A 15,547-nucleotide genomic window follows, 5' to 3' on the forward strand; every position below is an offset into this window, starting at 1 on the left:
TCGGCAAGTTGTTGACACTGAACTAGTCTTCCAAAATACTAAGTAGAAGATATTATTATGAAACTTTAATACTGAAAATTTTCATTGAAGCACTATCCAATTATCAATCTATGATAAATGTTCTGTAGAAAATATTTCTACTTACTAATCTAATTTCAGTAAATATTTTCCGTTGTACCAAATACAGTCAATCTTAAATTTACACATCAAGAAGTTCCTACATAAACAAAACTCAGCTACAATGTAAAACCTGCTGTCTGATTGTCTCTCTCGTTAGATGCATGTAAATTCTTATTACTCATTATGTACCAAGTATGTATTTGTAAATTGATGATTTCTAAGGAACTGCTAGGACATTTCATACGAGTCTTGGTCGGGGGTTGGTCCACCATAACATGTAATCCACAAACACTTTGCTTACAAAGCCTACTATTATTGTCTTTATGATGTCAACTCCTTTGATTCTATTAATTGGTTTGTCATACTTCTTTCCTGTGAATGTTTTTGGTATGTAACCATAGACTAAGCAAAAATAAGTGTGTTTTTATCTAATGTAAGGGAAGACTTGATTGTTTTATTTATTGGAAACTATGGGATCCAGTCATGGAAAACTTTCAACCAACAGAAATGAATCAGTTGAATCAGAGGAGAAGGAAGAAATCCTTAGCACCACGAGACAGAAACTGAATCCAAGACTCAGCAGAGGAGTACCAAAAGGGAAAGAAGGTGAACTAGTTGCTGCTGGATGGCCTAATTGGCTTGTTTCAGTAGCTGGTGAAGCTATAAATGGATGGCTTCCAAGAAGAGCTGATACTTTTAAGTTTGTAGATAGGATTGGCCAGGGAGGTTACAGTAATGTCTACAAGGCTCGAGATGCTGTGCTCAATAAGGTTGTTGCCCTGAAAAGGGTTCGTTTTGACAATCACGATCCTGAAAATGTCCAGTTTATGGCAAGAGAGATCATACTATGAAGGCGGCTTGGTGATCATTCGAACGTTATCAAGTTGGAAGGTTTAATTACCTCGAAAACATCCTGCAGTTTGTACCTTGTTTTTGATTGCATGGAATATGATCTCAAGGGAATTCAAGAACTAAAAAGTGTCAAGTTTTCTGAACCTCAGATCAAGTGTTACATGCACCAGCTGCTTAAAGGGCTTGATCGCTGCCATCGTCGTGGTATCTTGCATCAAGATGTAACTACTTCTAACCTGTTGGTTGATAAAGATGGTATCTTGAAAATTGCAGATTTTGGGCTGTCGACATTTTTTGGTCCAGAAGAAACTATTCCTTTAACTAGCAAAATTGTGACATCTGGGATAGGCTGTTGGTTTTTGAAACAAAGAAAATAAAGAGGAAGAAAACTTTAAGTATTAGAGTTGAATGCAGTAGAGTACAAGAAAGAAGAGAGCTTATGAACTGAAGTTGAAAGTTCGATATATTTTTACTGTAGTATAAGACTACAATTTATAGTAGAAAATACTAACTCAAAAACCTAAAGATAAGCAAAGATAATCTGCTGAAAATAACAAATTCCTAAAGACTAGGAAATACTATTTATTCAAAATTCAAATAGAAATCAACTCCTAAATACTAGGTCTAACTAGTTGACTAGGTAAAACTTAATAAATTACTGCAGTAAAAAGATTTGCAGTTCTAAAGCAAATATTCAACACTCCTCCTTGCTTTAGGAACTGCAAAATTTTGGTCTTCTATCTTGGAATCTTCACACTTGATAACTGAAAGTGACCTTGTGAATGAATCTGCAGATTCATCTTTGGACTTGTAGTGAATTAAATTCACTTCTCTACTTGATTGCAACACTTGACTGCTAAAATTTTCTGGCATGTTTTCCTGCTCCATTTGCATCTTGACTTTAAGCTTGTCAATTTTATTTTCCCGAAACATTGACAACTCCTCCATTGCTTTAATTCTTTTTGGAACAGTGCAAGCTTTTTTAAGCCTAGGTTCACTTTTTGCTTCTGCTTTTTAAATTGGAGTATCATCTTCCAATTTTTTCGGCCTTTGATCTTTTGCTTGTTCTATAGGAACATCTTCCATTGGATCAAATGAAATTTTTTTACCTCTCATCTTAATTTTTAAAATTTCTTTTCCAGCAACATCATTGATGAAACAATGCTTATCCTCAAAGGATACTTTGAATCCTTTTTCTATCAACTGACAAATGCTCAACAAGTTTTGACCAATATTAGGTACATAAAGAACATCTGGAATTGTCTTATTACCTGAACTTGTTTTAATGACAACGGTTCCTTTCCCTTCAACCAGAATCTGATCACCATTTCCGATCCTAACTTTAGATATTTCAGTGAGTTTTAACTCTTTGAACAAACTCTTGTCATAAGTCATATGGTTAGTGCAACCGCTATCAATCAACAAAGAATTTGTTGAAACCTTACTTGATATACACGTTGCAACAAAAAGATGGTATTCTTCTTCTTCATCGGCGACACGTGCATCTGCATCATGATTCTGAGATTCGTTTTTGCAAATCACTGCTTCATGACCAAGTTCATTACACTTGTTGCACTTTGCGTCTGGCCTCTTCCAACATCTGAATGGTGGATGTCCCATTTTTCCACAGTGCTGACAAGGTGGGTAATTTTTCAAATTTTTACCCATGCTTTGAGCTTTGTGGCTGGCTGCTAAGGCTTCTTCAATGATACCATCTTGCCTCATAAGCCTCCTTTGCTCCTGTGCCTGGAAAGAATTTAACAACTCTGCCAAGGTAATCTTGGACAGATCTTGTGTGTTTTCCAAGGTAGTTATACATGTTTCATATCTTTCGGGCACTGTTACCAGAATTTTTTCAACAATTCTTGAATCTTTAAATTTAGTGCCTAGCAATCTTACCTTGTTAACAATGCCAAGCAATCTGTCTGTGTACTCTTTGACAGTCTCAGACTCTTTCATTCTCTGCAACTCAAACTCTCTTATCAAATTTAATACTTGCATCCCTCGCATTCTCTCATCTCCGACATATTCTTTCTTCAAATAATCCCAAATTTCTTTTGGTGATGTGAGAGACATAATTCTCGTGAAAATAGTTGTTGAAACAGCAGCAAACAAAGTTGCTTTCGCCTTGGACTTCCTGGTTTTCTTTTCCTTGTGGCTCTTGATTTGGGCCATGGTGGGATTGTTTGGCAGCGGATTAATTTCATAATCCTCTTCCACGGCTTCCCAAAGATCAAGGGCCTCCAAGTAAATTTCCATTCTAATAGCCCATAGTTGATAATTTTCGCCATCGAAAACAAGAGGAGCCATTCGTGAAAAACTATTTTCGGAATCCATTCTTTACTCACAAGTCCCTTAAGAAAAAAAGGCTCTAGATACCAATTGTTGGTTTTTGAAACAAAGAAAATACGGAAAATAAAGAGGAAGAAAACTTTAAGAATTAGAGTTGAATGCGAAGAGAGTACAAGAAAGAAGTGAGCTTATGAACGAGAAGTTGAAAGTTCGATATATTTTTACTGTAGTATAAGACTACAATTTATAATAGAAAATACTAAGGGCCCATTTGGCTTAACTTAAAAAAAGCAGCTTATAAGCTGAAAACAGCTTATAAGACCAAAAAAAAAAAAAAGTTGGGCTATCCCAACTTATTTTTTTGGGCTTATTTTAAGCACAAAATGACTTATAAGTTGGCTAGCTAAACACTCAAAAAAGCTGAAAATAGCTTATAAGTTGTTTTAAGCAACTTATAAGCCAATCCAAACGGGCTCTAACTCAAAAACCTAAAGATAAGCAAAGATAATCTGCTGAAAATAACAAATTCCTAAAGACTAGGAAATACTATTTATTCAAAATTCAAATAGAAATCAACTCCTAAATACTAGGTCTAACTAGTTGACTAGGTAAAACTTAATAAATTACTGCAGTAAAAGGATTTGCAGTTCTAAAGCAAGTATTCAACATAGGCCACCAGAACTTTTGCTAGGATCAAATTCTTATGGAGTTGAAATTGATTTATGGGGTGTTGGTTGTGTACTTGGTGAACTATTTACTGGCAAACCTATTATGCCTGGTATAACTGAAGTTGAGCAATTGCATAAAATCTTCAAGCTCTGTGGTTCTCCATCTGATGATTTTTGGAGAAAATTCAAATTGCCTAATGCACCGATATTTAAGCCAAAAGAGCCTTATAGACAGAATCTTCAACCGACCTTTCATGATCTTCCTGCTGCTGCTGTAGGACTAATGGACACTTTACTTTCCATAGAACCTGAATATCGAGGGACTGCAGCTCTTGCTCTTCAGGGTGAGTTTTTAACAACAGAACCATTTGCCCGTGATCCCTCAAGTTTGCCACAATGCCGACGCAGCAAAGAGATTGATGCAAAAAAGACAGAATTCAAGGGGAATAGGGACCGGAAGTATGCACGCAATAGAAATGTAAGGGCACTTCCAGCACCTGAAGCTAATGCAGAATTACAAAGGTCAATAGGCAGAAGACGACTCCTTACCCATTCAAAAGCCCAGAATAGGCTTGAAGAAACAAATGAATATGTCTCAGGAGGTGTTCTAAATGAAGAGATAAATTCTTCTGCATCTTTTCAGGAGTCCAGGAGAAAAGAGGGCTCAGAGAATTACATTCAGAGTTCTGCTAGTCTCCTCGATTTAAGGGATGATCAAAGAGCCTTGTGGAAAAAACCAGTTCATGATGATTATCATATCTTGGGAAAGAAGTAGTGGCCAAGACCATTACATGCTGCATCAGACAAGATGCAGGATCTACTCGGAGAGCATGAGGGTATGATCCTCAAAGCTGTTAAATGTGCAAGGCTTGACAAGGGATCAACGGCTAAGGGGAACGACCATGATTCTGAGGGAAAGAAATATCATTCTTTAGGTCCATCAACATCGAATAGCCATGTGTTTACTGGAAACGACCAAATTTCTACTCCTTCACCTGCCAAATCAACCAATATGCAGGGCTTACCAAGAGAGCATGAGGCACGGATCCTAAAAGATGCTCAATCGGTGATGCATGACAAGGAAAAAATGGTGGAAGGGGAAGGCAGTAACTCCAAGGTAGAGAAGAACCAGCTTATTGAACAATGGCCTTGACTTCTTCGAAGACTATCAATATTTTGGTCCACTTCCATATGCATCAAAACCAATTGATGTGGATCGAATACTCAGACAGCATGACCGACAGATCCAAGAATTTGTAGAACGTGCCAAGCAACAGAAAAAACTAGCTAAAGCTCGGTTTTGAGGTATGAAAGCAACAACGAAAACCAATACAAGCTGCTTTGAAATTCACTCTTTTTACAAGAAAAAATCTGTTTCGATGACATGGATCAGTATATAGTCTATTTCCAGAATGGGAAGGTGAAACTAGTTATCCTGCTTCCTGCAACAAGTAGTAACACTTTATAGAAGTTGCCAACTAGTGACATGTGACCTCCCGTGCCTCAGATTGTATCTAGATGCAATGACTTTGGTTTTCCCTCGACATGAAAGAAACAAAACCACAAACCTCTTTCTTTTTTCTCATTTTTTTCAAAGTCACAATGATCAGCAATACAAGAGAGGAATTTCTATAGTGCAATGTGTATTTATCTTGATTACCAACTGCTACTTATAATCTTCAGCTCGTTGGCTTTCCATTCAAAATATTTCTGACCTTTTCTTTTTCTGTACTTGAATCCTCAACCTTCAATCATGCCTAACTACTTGCCTTGACTGTAGAGTGAAAGAACTTGGCCTGTAAATCCTTCTTAATCAGACTTTTTATATGAAATTTGTAATCTCAAGAAGCTTTTATTTTCTTGAAGTGCTCAATAACTAAGTGCCCAAGAACGGGATTTTGAGTAGGATTTGACGCGACATGTTGGAGGATTTCAGAGATAAGGTTTCGATGAAAGAGACACCACAAGGGGGAAAAGCTGATGTTGATCCGATGAGTACTGTTTATGGTGTGCACATCCCTTGACTGATCGGAGAAAACCGCACCTTGCTGGTGCATGAGGTGCCCATATCTGGTCCGAAAGTGAATAATTATTCTCGCCTATTTTCTGACAGTATCTTGTCAGGAAAAAGAATACCCCGGAAGAATGACAAATAAGCAAATACCAAAGAGATAAGAAATTATTCCATGGGTGCAACCACAAGTTCACGGTCACAACCGTGGAATTTCACATGTGGGAATTACATAAAGGCTATATTGAAAGAAGTTGCAAAATTCATGGATGTCACCACCATTTTCATGCTCACACCCGTCAAGTGTTGGCTTCAAGAGAGAAATTATAAAGCTCATGGATGTGATCACCACTTTTATACTCACACCCGTCGAGTGTGGTATCAACAAAAAAGCTACGAAGTTCACGGATGTGACCACCACTCCAAGAAATGCATTCATGGGGAGATACTATATTTTCCTTTAAATAGAGTCATCACTTTGCTTAGAAATTATCTAATCCAATCCTAGAGAAAGACATAAGAAATAGTCTTTGCTCTATTTTCTCTTCTTTTTATTTTATATTTGTAGGAGTAGTATTTTATTTTTAATTTCTTTCTTACATACTCCTTAATGGAGTAGTTTCTTTTTGTTGGGATAGTTGAAGAAGCTTGGTATGATGTTATAATAATTATCTTTACTTTAATTCTTTCATGTCTTGATATTGAAATCTTTGATCTTGCTTCTTTTAGTCCTAATTCTCATGGAGGGATTAATTCAAGCTAGTTTGTCGATTCAAAAATCTCAATATTATTTCTTTTCATCCTAATTCTCAAGGAGGGATTAATTCAAATAATTTTATGGGTTTAAAATTGTTATCTTATTTCTTTTTGTCCTAGTTCTGACGGAGGAATTAACTCAAATAAGTTTACTGATTTAAGGGGTCTCTATTTTATTTCTTTCAGTTCTAATTCTCACGGAGGGACTGACTCAAATAAGTTTATTGATTTAAGGGCTAATCGCAAGAGGTCTTTATTCCTCATAACACAAATCAAGTCAAATAAGTTTTTCTATTCTTTTGTGGAATTTACTAGAATAAGATTTTATTATAATTGTACCAACTGGATTCATCGACTCCCAGCTCTTTTTTTTTAAATTTTCTAATAAGTTATTTGTTTTATTTTAAGTAATTTATAATCTCAAAACCTCTCCTTTCATCAATTTGATTCTCTCAAATAGTAACCAAGACAATACACATATGTAGCCTAGGTGGTTCCAATCTCTGTGGGACGATATTTTAAACTATACCAGAATTTGACAGAGTACGAGCGAATTTTCCTATACACTTTGGCCTCGTCACTAGACCTGGCATTTCTTTTCCTGTGAGTGTTGTAAGTCAGTTTATGGATTCTCCCTATGATAGTCATTGAGATGCAATTGTCCACATTCTGCGAGATATAAAGTCGGCTCCTGGCAAAGGACTACTCTTCGAGGATCGAGGCCATGAGCAGATCGTTGGATATACAGACGCTGATTAGGTAGGATCACTTTCTGATAGACGTTCTACATCCGAATATTGTGTTTTAGTAGGAGGTAATTTGGTATCCTGGAAGAGTAAGAAACAGACCGTGGTTTTCTCGATCTAGTGCAGAATCAGAATATCTAGCAACGGCTGTAGCAACTTGTGAGCTAACAGTTGGTCAAAGAACTAAAATTTGGAGAAATCGGTCGGATGGAACTTGTGTGTGATAACAAAGCAACCCTTCATATCGCATCAAATTAGGTATTTCATGAGAGGACTAAGCACATTGAGCTCGACTGTCACTTTGTCAGAGAAAAGATACTCTCCAGAGATATTGTTACAAAATTTGTGAAGTTAAGTGATCAACTTGCAGATATTATCACCAAGTCCCTCACTGGTCCTCGTATTAGTTACATCTGTAACAAGCTCGGTAAATATGACTTGTATGCACCAGCTTGAGGGGGAGTGTTAGAATATGAGTAGGAATAAAATTTGGATATAGTTTCCTACATGGAAAAGGATTGTTATATAATGCCTATAAATGGGAATTGATGTAATGTTGTAGATACACAATTCAATAATATTTTCTCTCATAATTTCTCACAGAGGTGTTATGGGCTGGCAAGATGAGCTACATAAAGTTCATATAATCCTTTTTTTTGCGTGAACGGAAAGTTCAATTGGTAATAAAATCATTTTTATTTACCAAAACAAAAAGTTTGACTCTTTACACCTGGTTTTGCTTAACCATCTATTGTCCAAAACTCACTGGTCTGACTAATCTGAATTCACTCCGTAGAAAAACCACTACGGTGGTATTAACGCTCCTTATCAAGGACAAAAGAAAACTTGATTTCTGGGGCTCGAACTTGAGATTTCTCGTTAAGGATGGAGAACCTTTAACACTAATACACCTGTTAGACTCAGCTACAAAGAACTTACAAAGGAAGCATGAACCAAATATAAGTTTTGAAAACACCATTTTAACTTATGAACATTTCCTATTGTCCATATGATTGTGATCAGCAAACACTTTAGTAAAGCAAAAGAAAAATAAAAAGAGAGAACATTTTTGGTTAATGGTAAAAGCCGAAAGTGAAGAGGTTAAAGCAGAAAGTATGTAATTTTTAAATTTCCAATTTCTTTTGGAAAATAAATTCTCGTTGTTCATTGCTCAGATTGATCATCTTTCAATTACCTCATACTTTGGAGTTTGGGCAAAGAATGGATGCTTGCATAAATGAAAAAGGATTCTTGAATTTCGGAGATTTATTTGAGAAAATCACTTAGTTTCACCAAAATGATTTCCAATAGTTGAAATAGTTATATTAACCGGTTGCAAAACATTTTCCCCCCTTTAGTGTATTTCAAAAAATACTTTCTCCCTTTTGACGTTTACATCATTATTTAGTTGTTGTTACTATTCATTTCTTTCAGCATGATATGCAATGCTTTCACTATTATTTGTCATGGCTTATTCACTTTGGTATTTCTTCTTCCATATCCGCTTTGAAGGTTTTTTTTTTTTTTTTTTTTTTTTTTTTTTTTTTTTTTTTTTTTAAGATGAGAGTCTCTTAGAAATAACCTCTCTACCTCCACAAGGTAGGGGTAAGGTCTAGTGGCAGATCTAGCTTGCTAGGTGGGGGTTCAATGGAACCCCCAACTTTCGACGCAGAGCATAAATTTATGTGTAAAAATTTATTAAAACTGCAATAAATAGTAGACATGAACCCATAACTTTTAAAATACGACGGGTTTACACTAAAAATCTTAAGGTTGAACCCATAAAGTTTAAATTCTGGATCTGCATCTGGTAAGATCTGCGTACACACTATCCTCTCCAGAACCCCAATTGTGGGATTATTCTGGGTATGTTGTTGTTGTTTGACGTTTACATCAACTTACATTGACTTATCTTAGTTAAACAATTGATTGAAGGCGAGAATATGTGTTAAATTAACCACGATTCAGGTAAAACTTTACGCAAAAAACATACTTTATGCGATTAAATCGGACTACTCACTACAGTGATTGCCTACATGCTGACAAAAAAATCTTTACCCACATTTACACACATTAGTCAAGGATCTAGTTCCAGTTTCCCTTCCCACTCTTGCTTTCAGGGGCGCGGATCTCTAGTAATTTTTAAGCAACTACGCCTCAATTTCAAACCATTCGAGACCTAAGGTATAAATCCTTGGTTCCAGTTTAAAGAATTTATTATAATTTGACTAATTTTAAGCTAACCATCAACTTATTAGACTGAGTTCGCTCATTGCTTGTAATTCGAAAACAAGAAAATGCACTTCTTAAATTTATTGTCTTCTGATGTACAATGTTTATAGGGGAAAAGTTCAAATATGCCGTCAAACTATTAGAAAAGACTCATTCATGCCACTCGTTAATAGTTAGGTTCAAAAATGTCACCGATGTTACCAATTTGCATCATATATGTCATTACTCACTAATAGAACTCTACTACAATTAGATTTTGCCACATGACATTATCTAAACTCTTCATTTTATGAGTGACATATATGCCCCATTTCGTTAAGTTCAGCGGTATTTGAGCCTTTTCCAATTCCTATATAAATCTCCATCTTTTCTAATTTTATGTAACAAGCTTATAAGGACAAGTTTTTATTTTTTCTAATTAACAAAAAAAAAAAAAAAAGGTATAAGGACAAGTTTGTCCGTTATACTAATAACAGTATAATTGTACGTGGAAAAACTATACTCTCTTATTTAATTGGATTTGTGAATCTAATTTTATTCTACATCATTCACAATTTTCACGTAATTTATGGCTCTTTAAAAAAAAAAAACACATAAGATTTGTTTAAGAAAATAAAAGAGACGGGTTTAAAAGAGAGTGCAAAAATGAGGGCGTAGATGGGTATAAAAAGTACATATGATTGACATATTTGAGCCTTCTGCCAACCACTATTAACACCCTAAATTTCACTCATATGTAACTTTCTATACCCATCTACACCTCATTAGTATATTCTCTTTTAAATCTATCTCTTTTCTTCTTAAATAAATTTTATGTGTTTTTAAAATCTTTTTAAAGGCCATAAAGTACGTAAAAATTGTGAATGATGTAGAATAAAATTAGATTCATAATCCAATATTCAATTAAATAAGAGAGTATAGTTTTTCCATGAAAAATAATACGGAAAAGGGCCAAATATACCCCTGTACTATTGGAAAAAAGGCCAAATATACCCTTTGTTATACTTTGGGTCCAAATATACTCCTACTGTTATACTTTGGGCACAAATATACCCTTCCATTGTTAAAGTTGACCAAGATGGACATCTAATACTATGTGGCACTGACATTGATGAGGTGGATGCCACATGGCATGCCACCTCGTCACCCTTAAACTATTTTACTCCTCTCCTTTGCCACTACTAAAATTTCTTTCCCCTCCACTACCATTGCCACCATTCTACTAATGTTGGCGTGGTGTGCATTAAAAGGAAATAATAGAGTATTCTTAAATCATAGAGAAAAATTGGGAAATATAAAAAAGGAAAATGAAGATCGACTATTGAATTTCCCTTCCCACATGAATGAAGCAAATCTTTGATTCTTGGACTGAACGGAGAAACAAACCATTACCCACAAGAATTTATAACAGAGTATTCTTAAAACCATCAGAAGCACTCAAGTTGCAATACCCTTTTCCACATTTCATCTACTGAGAGACGAGAATCGCAAATTAGTAACTTAAATAACAAAATTTCGGATCAAGCATCATAATCAACAGGAACATCAGGGGCAAAGAAATCAGCCCATTTTGGAGGGTTAAAATGCTCATACATATCGTCCTTAACGAATCTTGAATCAACGGTTTTCCTATCAATAATGGCTATCTCAATAGGCTTACCAAAAATGGATTATAGAAAAAGAAAGAACCAATGTTTCTCTGTGATTTAAGAATACTCTGTTGTTTCCTTTTAATGCACAGCACGCCAATATTAATGGCGGTAATGGTGCAATGGTGGTGGAGGGGAAAGAAATTTTAGTTGTGGATAAGGGGAGGAGTAAAATGGGTTAGGGGTGCTGAGGTGGCATCCACCTCATCAATGTCAATGCCATATAGTATTAGATGTCCATCTTGGTCAACTTTAACAATAGAAGGGTATATTTGTCTTTCAAAGTATAACGGTAGGGGTATATTTGGATCCAAAGTATAACGAAGAGTATATTTGACCCTTTTCCAATTGTACAAGGGTATATTTGGCCCTTTTCTGAAAATAATAATGTTATTAGTATAAAGGACAAACTTGTCCTTGTAAGTTTGTTATATAAAATTAGAAACGGAGAAGGGCCAAAATTACCCTGAAGTTTGAGAAATAGTTTATCCATACCCTTCGTTATACTATTGGGCCAATTATGTCCTTACCGTTATACTATGGTCCAAATTTACCCCTAATCTAAACAGACTGCCACGTGTCCAAATCCTAGAAGCCCAACCCATTTCCTCTCATAATTTCATCCGGATCAAATTATTCTCCGGATCCGACCCGTCAAATTAATTCACCCAACCCTTTTTGCTTATTTTAAACCCAAATAATACATTTCAACCCTACACACACACACACACTCTCTCTACACTCAATCGCGTCAAATTAATCTCTCTACATTTCAACCCGTCTTTTGTTTCCTACATTAACATTAGCAGTAAAAAATTAGCACTGGGCTAAGACAGGCACATTGATTTTGTGAAGATGGTCCTTGTAAAAGAAAGTCCCACTTCTATTCCTTAGTCCACCCTTTTCAAAGGCCGTTGATAGCTGCGACGGAAGTTTAGCAGGAATAGTGCCTGCATAAAATGTGACCATGTGATACTCCATGAATAATAGCAGTAAAAGTAAAACAGTTTTTTTTTCTTATTTACTTTTTCAGTGGGGGAGTCTTTGGGCAGTTTGGAGGAGCAAAATTTTAATCTATTGAAGCTTTAAGATAGATGTTAGGTGTGCAAAGTATCATGTCTGTTGTAGAATATTAAAAATAAATATAATGGAGTAACTTTCATGCAAGACAAATTTAATATACAAATTCAAATAAATCATGAAAGAGGATTCAATGGAAAACACGGAACGAATAGGCAAGCCGCTTCTAGGAAAATATCTTTAGGATAGTAATTTCTCTCACACTGTGCAAGTGGTTAACGGGAAAGTCCATCCCGTGATACAATGTCTGCTCTGGAAATTAAAGTTGCACTCTTTGATTTCTTCTACCACAAGAACTCAACCCAAAAGAATGACGAAAAATGGAGAAAGAAAACATAGAAGAATTGATCGAATATATTTTAGATGGAAATGGCAGAATGAAGTTGCAACGGAGAGTTGTTAACAGGTGCTATAAACCCAATTTAAAAATAGATAGCACCGTTTGGAATTTAAAAGAAACAACACAATGGTTTGTTCACAAACCGAAGGAAAACTACTTTTAAATTAGTATTATTGTTAAATATTTTAATTAAATAATACTTATATATTACTATACATATAACAATCCCTCACTTATTATTTAATAATAAAATATCTGGACTCACACGGACGAAGAATATTATTGGATATTTGTATAACACATAAATAAGTAGCTAACCAATCTTGAACCTTTAGAAAGAATATGAATATAAAATTCAAATTCGTATTATACATGAGTTCTTGTTCTGCAATGGCGGCGCCGATTAATATGGGCCTTGCACTCAATCCTGTTCAGCAAGTCCTCTAGGATTCACCATTAAATCCACAGAAAGCGGCCTCTTACTTTCTTACTTGCATAGGCAATCTCATCAAGGGTGTCCACAACCGCTCTATCACCCCTCTTTAAGCTATGAGACTGTTAAGAACAAATTAAAGTTCATCCTTCTCATTGTGGAAAATCAGCGCATATAGTCAAACATGGGCTTTAAAGGAATAGCAATTCATTTGTATGCATTATCACCCCACTATTCCTTGAGTATACTTATGCACCGTAAATGTATCCTCAGCGTTAACATTTTTTGGATAATTCTTGAAGACTAATCCTTGAACTCTTAGAATATGAATTTCCAGTTATGACTGGTATTCACATGAAAGAATAGATGCCATTCAAGATTATCTCTTTTAAAATGGTAACGTACCCCCAATGTTTCCCATGACTACACTATCTTCTCACATAATAAATGTTTAATGAGAAGATCTGTCAATATTTGATAATAAACTACACTTTATGTAGTATCACAACACATAAGAATGGTTAGCATCCCTTATGTGGCCACACTTTATATATTTACCATTCTCTTCTTTATTTCTCAAAAAACTGCTAATATTTGATTAGCAAGAAAATACTCACCAGAAAAATATTACATACCTTTTCATCAGAAGAATTATACCCCCCATGTGATTGTGTCTCATTTCCGAAGTACTAACCGAATGAATGGAAAGAATATTTTCATTCTCCACGAGAAGACTCTATCATTCTTCAACCTTGCCAAGTAATATCCATGGTTAGTCATCAATCTTGTTCATTAAGCACACGTCACTTATCACTCTTTAATAATAGGTACCTCGTACCAAAAGAAAATATTTCACGAGAATTACTTAAAATAAAATCTCAAAATATAGTGGTTCCCAATTAGAAATAATTGACTCCTTAATTTTAGCCACATTTCATTAGTTCACGTTAATAGATAATCTCAAGTCTGTAAAATCACCAAAATACACAAAGGAGTAATACTTTATGTTTCTCTCAATAGATATCAACGTTATGTGACAACTTTCAAACATAAATATGATCCATCCAATTTTTGTTGTTTCACAACTTGAAAGTAAACTCCACATGATCTTTATGTAATGGACTAACAATTCAGTATAAGCATGTCGAATATGTTATTCCTAAATTTAACATGCATTTCAAGATCATCACAAAATTGATCATATCTATTCCAACATTTATGAAACACGTTCCACAAAATCACAAAAATAGAAACTCATAAATAAGTGGAGTCAAGAAAGTAGAACCCGTCTTTTGTTAATTTCTTCATTATTCATTGCTTTGTCAAAAAGTCATCTTTTTTATCGTACTCTTAACTCATTCACTCCTTCGGCTGTGACTGTTTTCATTCTTTCTCTGACTTCATATGAGAAACTACCCTACAATTGAAATTCGCTTCTTAAGAGGCAACCATCTCAGTTCTTCCATCTCGGACTGTTTAAGATTTCCTGTAGAAAAATAGTGCATTCACACTTCCAAAGTCAAAAACGTTAGTCTTTCTACTATATGATGCATTGATAAATATTATTCATACTGTTTACCCTCAAAGGAAAGCAACAATTGAATTTGTACGCGGTTTAAAGGATCTGTGACCAAGCTTATTAACGAAAGTAAAATTAACGAGCAAACAATATAGAATCAACGGAAAATAAATGAGATAGCCTGTGTGGAACAGCGGGTCCACCGAGGAGAAGCTCCTTGTTCAGACGGTGTCTAATGGGTCCGACTGGGAGTAATTCCTTCCTCGAACTGCTTAAACGAAGAGCAATTTACGACGAGCGGGATTAAATGAAAAAACTTTAGTAAACTGGCTTAAACGAAGATGAGCCTTTTCGTTGTTTAGAGAATAACAGATGAAATACAACTGATATCAAGATGATTCTGATGCCCTCTAATGGGGCTGGTACATGTGCTTATAGAGTTCTAGTGTCCTACTATAACTAGGAGACACGAACCCCCACATGGGTGAAATGGTTCTGATAATATCGGACACGTCCGTTGATGGCATGATCCTCGGCGATGAATCGGTGGAAGACAACCTTCCGCTGATTTGGACTTATCTTTTCGAACCTACAAACTCGGACACATCTCGAAGGTCCACTTGCCGGACCTATTTCTCGGACCATTATCGATTCCACACGCTCCTTCGCTGAACCGGGGAGAACTATTGCTTGGATCAAATTTGTATCGAGTTGGAGTTGATTTATGGGGTGTTGGTTGTGTACTTGGTGAAATATTTACTGGCCAACCTATTATGCGTGGTAGAACTGAAATTGATCAATTGCATAAAATCTTCAAGCTCTGTGGTTCTGGATCAAATGATTTTTGGC

General features: G+C 35.5%; 1 pseudogene; it reads left to right on the plus strand.

The window, feature by feature from the left end:
- The first annotated feature begins 356 nt into the window (after nucleotides 1–356).
- LOC132043889 (probable serine/threonine-protein kinase At1g54610) lies at nucleotides 357–5,071 on the plus strand (annotated as a pseudogene).
- Nucleotides 5,072–15,547: the final 10,476 nt, after the last annotated feature.

This window comes from Lycium ferocissimum, unplaced genomic scaffold (genome assembly GCF_029784015.1).
Source record: "Lycium ferocissimum isolate CSIRO_LF1 unplaced genomic scaffold, AGI_CSIRO_Lferr_CH_V1 ctg298, whole genome shotgun sequence".
Classification (NCBI taxonomy): Eukaryota; Viridiplantae; Streptophyta; class Magnoliopsida; order Solanales; family Solanaceae; genus Lycium; species Lycium ferocissimum.